The sequence below is a fragment of the Fukomys damarensis genome, unplaced genomic scaffold (genome assembly GCF_012274545.1).
Source record: "Fukomys damarensis isolate Sample0158 unplaced genomic scaffold, DMR_v1.0_HiC HiC_scaffold_19, whole genome shotgun sequence".
Taxonomy (NCBI): domain Eukaryota; kingdom Metazoa; phylum Chordata; class Mammalia; order Rodentia; family Bathyergidae; genus Fukomys; species Fukomys damarensis.
The window spans coordinates 9,688,379-9,695,426 of NW_022900931.1; the positions used below are offsets into that span (position 1 = coordinate 9,688,379).

General features: G+C 59.1%; 1 protein-coding gene across 4 annotated transcripts in view; it reads left to right on the forward strand.

Annotated features, from left to right (window-relative positions):
* The window catches only part of Elfn2 (extracellular leucine rich repeat and fibronectin type III domain containing 2), a 46,827-nt gene that overhangs the window by 6,703 nt on the left and 33,076 nt on the right, over positions 1–7,048 (forward strand). For 2 of the 4 annotated variants that reach the window (XM_033766246.1, XM_010613369.2), the window contains exon 1: positions 1,005–1,237. The exons of the other annotated variants lie outside the window; for them this stretch is intronic. The gene's annotated coding sequence lies outside the window, so the exon portion shown is untranslated. Of the gene's footprint in view, positions 1–1,004; positions 1,238–7,048 lie in introns of those variants that run through there. 4 annotated transcript variants of the gene reach the window in all.

Here is a 7,048-nt window from a genome sequence, read left to right on the forward strand (position 1 = left end):
GGAGGAGGTCGCTTGTGTGTGTGAGTGCAGGGCCGGAAGGTGGGCACCTGGGGAAGGGGTGTCAGCCCCAGGAGTTGTGAGGGGCGGGGTCTCTGATCCAGCAGCAGAGGGTTTGTGCCCAGCAGAAGCGGGAGTGGGTGGTGCTGGCCTTCGGTTGACCAGCAGCAAGGTGGTGCGGTTGGCATCGCTGGGTGCCAGCCGAGTGTGAGGCTGTGTGTGTGCACACTTACACGTGTGTGGGTGTGATGCGTGTGACCATGATCGTGAGTAGGACATGGGGGACTGGCTGGAGGGTCCCAGAAAACCCTGCCTGCTCTTGCCCGTCCTGCTGAGCCACTGGAAAGACACCTGTGGCAACTGCCTGTCCTTTGGCCCTGAGCTCTGAGGCTTTGGACGGGTGACCCTGGCCCTCTCTGTACTTCCAGGCCCTTCCTCTCTAGTGCTCTTGCTCTGTGGTCTATTTTTATTTTATATATAGGTATAGCTTTGTGGTACTGGGGACTGAACCCAGGGCCTTTGCATGGAGCTTTTGAAATTTTATTTTTTCCTTTGACACAGGGTCTCGCTAAGTTGTCCAGGCTGGGGCTGAACTTTGGATCCTCCTGCCTCAACTTCACGGAGGGCTGGGATCACGGACCTGCACCGCCGTGTGTCGCTTACCCGTCACCTGTGTCTCTACCTCTGTCTCTTCCCGTTTCTCTGCTTCTGTCTCTGCTTTCCCCTATCTCTCTGTCTCTGTCTCTTCCCATCTCTGTTTCCCTCCCCAGCTCTCTGCTTCCATGTTTATCTCTTTCTGCCTCTCTCCCTCTATCTCCCATCTCTCACCTCTGTTTCCGTCTTTCTGTCTCTCTCTCTCTCTCCTCCCTTCTTCCCTCCCCTCCCTCTGCGCTCCCCCCCCACCAATATCATTTGTGGTATATTCGGTTGCTATGGGAACCCTAAGAAAGAAGTGAGTGTACCCTTCAAGACTTCAGTGTTTTCCCTCCTCCCTCCCTCCCGCTCTCCCCTCCCTCTCTTCCTCTCCTCCTCTCCTCTCCTCTCCCTCCCTCTCTCCCCCTTGCCTCCTGGCTGAGGAGAGGACTTGGGAGAGGAGCTGCCGCTGCTGCTGTGCTGGGCCAGGCCCGGGGATCCCATTGCCTCCACGCTGCTGCGGCTGCCCGGGGACCTCCTGGAGACCCAGGCCAGGGACAGAGCTGTGCTGGCTGCAGGGCCCCTTTCTTTTGCCCGCACGTGTCTGGTAAGGACAGGGTCCTCCTGACTGGGAGCGTGGCGCACATGACCTGGCCTTGTGAACCTGTGGTGAGCCCAGCCTTGGTCTGCTGTGTGCACCTTCTTGCCTGGCTGGTGTCCGTCCCCAGCCTCGCACCCCCAGTCAGCCTCTGAGGGAGCCGGCAGAGTGGCAGGCCTGTTGGGGGCTGGGACAGGGCCCAAGGAGGGTGAGGAGGACACTGCTGCTCTGGGCCCGGCTGAGGGCATAACAACATGGACCAGCACCCGCAGGCCGCGGCGTCTGTCCCTGCTCGATGTGGGGACCGGCCATGGGAGACAGCCCGGGACAACATGGCCTCTTCTCCCTCTCCAGCAGGGGCCTTTGCATTGTGGAGGGGAAGACTGGGGGCTGGGGGTCAGCTGGGGGCAGGTGAAATGCCGGCTGTGTTGTCGCAGGGCTGTGTCCGGTGTTACTGCACCGTGGAGGCCATGGGTTGGGAGCAGTCTGACACCAGGAGGCGGCAGGCGGTCAGGACACAGGTGCTGTGCCTTCCCGGCTGGAGCTAGTGGCCGCCCAGGGAGGAGAGGCTCGGCTGTCACTGTCACCACGGCTGTGTTGGTGGTGACCACGTGGAGGGAGCTGTTGTCCGGGGCGGGGTGGGCGGGCGCTGAGTGACAGTGGTTGCTGTGGCGAGGGAGCCGCCTCTGTGGCATTGTGGTCTCCATGGAGAGAGGAGGAGACAAGGAGGAAGCTGGCTGCGGGTGCCCAGGTGGTTGCTAGGCAGAGGGTGATGCTGTCTCAGAGGCTTGGTGGTCCCCACGTGCAGGGGCTGTGGCTACTGAGGAGTGGGGATCCCTGGGGACAGAACCCGCAGCGGGGCACTTGGTGCTTCTCTGTGGGGTTTTGCAGGGGCTGGGAGCCTCAGGGGCGGGGCCGGGCTGCCTGTCACTGATGCGTCTGTCCCTCCTCCAAAGCTCTGCTCTGCCATGGCCACGCTGCCCCTGCTCAGGGCCTCTGGTTGTGACTTCCCCTCCTGGACTCTTGCTCCTCCTTCAGTTGAGTTTGTCACAGGCCCTGATCCTGCCTTTTCAGTGTCAGGTAGGGAAGCAACTTGTCCAGGTCACACAGCAGGGGCGGAGGGTCACACTCCTAGGGCTGAGGGAGTCAGCCCTGGGGCCACCCGGTCCCCTAGTGTGTCCATGTGTCTTCTCCAGGGCCCTGCTACAGAGTGGCCTGCCTGTGCCTCTCGGAGACTATCATCTTCCCTATGTACCCTCAGTCTCCAGAATTTTCCTGGGGCAACATTTCAGTGAGAAATGCCAGGAAGCCACTTGGGAGAGCAGTGACATTGGGATTTGGCCCTGGTTCTTACACTGTGTGACCTGTGCCTCAGTTTCTCCCTCTGCCCAATGAGGATGGGGCATGTGCCTTGTAAGGTTGCTGTGTTTGAGGTGTGGTGTGTGACTCGGCTTTGTGGTTCTCAGCCAACCCCCGTCATTCCTCCTAAAAATTGATTTTAAATATTTCCTGATGTGCAGAGGGAGGCCATGGTGTCCTTTCACCAGAGATCTGCCTCGTGGCACCCTGGCCTTTGCCCCTCCTCTGGTGGGTAGATTGTCCCCAGTTCGTGGCGAGAAGAACAGGGTAGCCCAGAGAGGCAGAGGACCTTGTGACGGTCACATAGCACCTGGGCAGTGGAGCCAGGTGTTGCAGCTTCTTCTGGGGCCTTTAATCAGGGGACCCAGGTATGGTGTGTGCAGAACCCTTCGTGCTGTCACACAGGGAACAGCCAGGTGAGGGGATTCTCTGAGGGGACATCGGAGGGGCTCTGCAGCAGGCAGATGACTGTCGTCAAAAGCTGAGGGTCTGGTTCAGGTTCTGGCACCGCCACTTTCTAGGCAGGGCTCTCGGGCACCGGTCATCGCCTTTGTGGCCTCAGCCTCTTCATCTGTAGGGTGGGCCTGGCCAGCGAGGGAGGGACGAAGTAAAGCCTCTATCCCGCCTCTTCCTCCCACCTCCTGTCAGCCCGGGGAGGGAACGGGGCTATTTTGGGTGACCCCGAACGGTGGACGTGGGACCATCCAGACCTTGGTCATTCACAGCGCAAGGCTTCCTCTGTGGCAGCTGTTCCAGGGTGGGTGGGACGGGGGGTGGGTGCCTGTGACAGTGAGACTAGGAAAGGCTGCAGGGAGCCAGGGCTGGACTGACCAAGGGTGGGTGACGGGGGGTGGGGGCCCCTGACAGTGAGACTAGGAAAGGCTGCAGGGAGCCAGGGCTGGACTGACCAGGCTGTGGTTTATGTCCCCAAGTGGCCATTAATAGGCTGTGGGCTCTTGGGAGCCTCAATTTCCACACCTGTGAAATGGGGGCATGGTAATGGAATCTGGCGGTCTTTTAAATGAGTGAAGACGTACAGGGGGTGGCAGATTCCCTGACTCTGTCCTGAGGCCCCCATTGTCACCTCCTCAGGGAAGCCCTCCCTGACCACCCTGTCTGGTGCTCCAGGCCCCCTCCCTCTTTTTCCATCTAGCCTCCAGCACATCTGGCCAGGCTTTGTTTATTTGAGTGTTTACTCTCTGCCTTCCACACCCTGTGGAGTCCCAGCCTTTTCTATCCAGTTCTTGTTCTACACAGTGCTGGTTGAACCCTGGTGTGTAGACATTCAATAAACATCTGGTGAAGCTGGGTGTGGTGGTAGACTCTTGTAATCCTAGCGTTCTGGGAGGCTGAGGCAGGAGGATCCCAGGTTCAAGTCCAGCCTGGGCAACTTAGTGATTTAGCAAGACCCTGTTTTAATTTTTAAAAGGGCTGAGGCCTGGCATGGTGATGTGTGCCTGTAATCCCAGCATTTGGGAGGCTAAAGCAGGGAGATTGCCTGGAATTAAAGTTCACCCTGACCTGCATAGCAAGACCCTGTCTCAAACTGACCCCCTAAAAAGGGGGGCGGTCAGGGGATGCAGCTCAGTGCAAAGGCCCCGGCTTCTCTCCCCAGTACTGAAAAAAAAAATAGGGTGAATTCATGGGTAACTTTCCCTGCCAGCCACCCTAGGAGGCTTGGCTTTCCCCATTTCATGAACAAGGAAGGTGAGGCCAGGCAGGAGGAGGGCACGGACCTGGCCTTTGACCCTGGGTCCAGTGCTTTTCTCTGTGGCATTGCATTGTGTTGCAGGAGAGGTGGGGGAGGGGGGAGCTTGTGTTTCAAGCTACCAGGTTTGGACTTGACCCTGAGTGGAGAGGCAAGGTCACAGGAGCAGGCTGACTTGTCCAAAGCAACCTGTTCAACTCCTCAGTGGCTGTGTGACCTTAGGCAAATGACTTAACCACTCCGTACCTCAGTTTACCTATCTGTGACAAGGATCATCTCTTCGCTGGCTTCCAGAGGTGATGGCTCTGAGCTTTGATTTATAGGTTTGGCTGTGAGGCTCTCTCCCCAGGTGGAAAGACAGACGGTCCCTGCTGAACTGTGGCAGCCCAGGGAGGCCTCACTGCTGCCCAGAGGGTCTCAGGATGCTTGGGACAAGCGGTATTCTGTCCTGCCAGCCTAGGATTTCTTGTATCCTATTCTGCCGGCCCCATCTCTTACCCTTCTAGGTCAGGAGAGATGAGAGAGAAAATCCAAGACAGCAGCCGTTTCCTTGAGTACCTACTGTGTGTCAAGGACTTTCCTGCCCGTGTCCCCTCCCATGGCCGCAGCAGCAAATGCAGCCCACAGCACAGCGGTTGTTGGCTGTGTGATCTTTTGGAGGTGTGGGTATCTCTGCTGGGGGCAGAGAACGTCCTGCCCCTCATTGTGTGCAGTGTCAGGGTAGGGGAAGGGAGGAGGGCTCAGCGTGCGGTGGTGGTGGTGCCTGTGACCCAGGATGGAGCTCGGAGCACCCGGCCCCCATTTCAGGGGCCATGGACTGGGCAGATCGCACCCTTGTTGGCTGTCCACCCCCTGGCAACCCCGAGGGAATAGATCTGGCCTTGTGTGTGGTGTCCCAGCTCAAGACCCCATCTGTTTAGGGAGGAGAAAAGGGGGACTGTGGCATCCAACAGAGGTAGGATTCATGGGTAGCGCCGGGGAGGGGGGTGGCCTGCCTGGTACTGGCCAGGCCTGGAGGTGCGCCAGGGGGAGGGAGGGAGTGGGGCAGTCGTGGCCCTCGTGGAGGGGCTGTGCAGGGAGGCAGGGCGCCCACCCACCTGGCTCCTGGCTCCTGGTCTGAGGGAAGGGGGATGCCCTGCTGCAGGCTGGCGGATGGCCGCTTTCTGAGTCCTGGGAGGATGGCTCCAGGGAGGGAGTGAGGTCTGGGACGCTTGTGTGGGGAGGGAGCCCCTGGGCTGAGTGTGAGCTGGGGCGGTGGGGATGATGTGTGGAGGACAGGAGCCCAGCTCTGCATTGTAAGAGGTCACAGTCCCTGTGTCAGTTTGCTCATCTGTGGAATGGGGACACCGTCTGGCAAGGCAGGGCTGGAGGAGGATGACCTGCCACAGTGGTCCCAGGGACGCCCCTTGTGAACCTCTGCCCCCACCCCGTGTCCACACAGGGTCAAGCTCAGCTGAGCCGCTTTAGCCTTCTCAGGCTCAGGAGAGCAGGGACGGGCTGCAGGACTCCCAACTGCCTGCTGTGTGACGCTGGCAGGGCTGGGTTGGGGACAGAGGGTGCTCTCCAGGGACAGAGAGGGATGGGCAGAGAACTGAGGACCCATGAAGTGGCTTGAGGGCCCCAGGTCTAAGCAGGGCGTCCAGGAGAGCACGAAGTCATCGGGGGCTGGGAGGTGGGTGGCATCCGTCTAGCTCAGGGCCTGTCATCAGTTCCCTGTGCCCTCCCAGCAGGTTGTTTCTGTGCCTCAGTGGCCTCTTCTGTGCATTGGGAATAAAACAGCCCCTGCCTCCTGGGCAACAGCTCCACACCTGTGTTCCCTGCTGGTGGGGACGGGGAAGGTTCCAGCCACTGTGCTCCTGGGTCTGATGGACTTTGTAGCAAAGTGTGACTTCTGTCCCGGTTTCTCCACCCACTTTGGTTGTGAGCTCTGAGCAGTTCATGATCTGCCTCTCAGTTTCTTCATCTGTGAAAGGGGCCGAGGGCCTGGGTGCCTACCCCTTCCTGTCCCTGCCTAGCTCCTGTCTCTGCTTCCGTGCTGGTGTCAGTGGCAGGGGCCACTGTGTCCTGAGGGCGGGAGGGAGCTCTGGGGCTGTCACTGGAGCCACTGAGGGACCTGGAGAGAGGGAGGTGTGGCTGGACAGGGAGTCTTGTGGGGAGGGTGCTGGCCTGGGCCACGCAGCTGTGAGTGGCTGGGCTAAGGGTGGCACCCGGGACTGCCAGCTTCCCGGGTGGGTGTTGCTTTCACATTCTGAGCAGGGTCACCCCAGGGCCTGGCTGGCGCCAGCTCTGCTTGTCTGTGTCTCTCCCTGTTGCCGTCTGCACATGCCTCCTCCTGACGTCTCTGGGGTGAGTCTGTGGCCACGGGGATCCACGAGTTTGTCCTGCGTGGGGTGTGTCCGTGTGGAGGAATTTCAGGTACACAGCTCCGCTTTGAAGCCGGGGACCTGGCACAAATGCTCTGCGCATAAAACAGAAAAGGGAGCCGGTGCAGTGGCGCGTGCCTGTAATCTCAGCCCTCTAGGAGGCCGAGGCAGGAAGTTTGAGCCCAGCCTGGGCAATGGAGGGACTTTAACAAGAAAGACCTTGTGTTGAAATCTAAAAATACATTGTGGGGAGTTGGTATATGTATATAAGAAATCTTAATTCTTTCTACTTCCCCTTTCTCTCCAGGAACGTAGCACCACGCCAAGGTCCTGGGTTCAATCCCCAGTACCACCAAAAAACCAAAAAAAAAAAAAAAAAACCAAAACAAA